Source organism: Penaeus monodon, chromosome 31, assembly GCF_015228065.2.
Source record: "Penaeus monodon isolate SGIC_2016 chromosome 31, NSTDA_Pmon_1, whole genome shotgun sequence".
In the NCBI taxonomy this organism is placed as follows: domain Eukaryota; kingdom Metazoa; phylum Arthropoda; class Malacostraca; order Decapoda; family Penaeidae; genus Penaeus; species Penaeus monodon.
Genome location: NC_051416.1, coordinates 3,138,208 through 3,138,618, shown reverse-complemented (window position 1 = coordinate 3,138,618; position 411 = coordinate 3,138,208). Strand labels below are relative to the sequence as shown.

The 411-nt window shown below is 43.6% G+C and overlaps 1 protein-coding gene across 3 annotated transcripts in view; it reads left to right on the top strand.

Moving 5' to 3' along the window:
• The first annotated feature begins 7 nt into the window (after window positions 1–7).
• LOC119592992 (sulfide:quinone oxidoreductase, mitochondrial-like) overlaps window positions 8–411 on the top strand; it is an 8,583-nt gene continuing 8,179 nt past the window's right edge. Inside the window, exon 1 of one of the 3 annotated variants that reach the window (XM_037941879.1) lies at window positions 8–93. The gene's annotated coding sequence lies outside the window, so the exon portion shown is untranslated. Of the gene's footprint in view, window positions 130–411 lie in introns of all 3 variants that reach the window. The other 2 variants (XM_037941880.1, XM_037941877.1) reach the window with 2 other exon arrangements.

Sequence of the window (411 nt, the reverse complement as noted above, 5' to 3'; positions counted from 1 at the left end):
CGTGGGTCTGAAGGGCGATGCTGCCTGACGTACGTTCCTCAGGGCAGTCGGTCCCCACCCCTCGCCGACACCACACATACATAAGTCTCCCGGGTGTGCATGATTACGTGGTTTATTGTTTTATTGCAGGTGATTTGTTTGAAGGTTGTGTTTCTTAGTGTTGTGGGTGTGTATACATCGAGTTGAAATTGTTTATTGTTGTTGTATTAATGCGAATTGGTATCGGTGATGCAGTATGCAAGTACTGGGAGATTGAAAGAAACGTGCAGATTGAAAGCATTGCAAGTTATTGCTATTATTTTGGTTTGTTTTAAACAAGTTTTCACGGAACTACGTGCAGAACTGGATATAACCGGTTTTCAAATATTTACGTTGGCCTAGAGCAGTTATCTAGAGGCCAGGGTCAAGGAG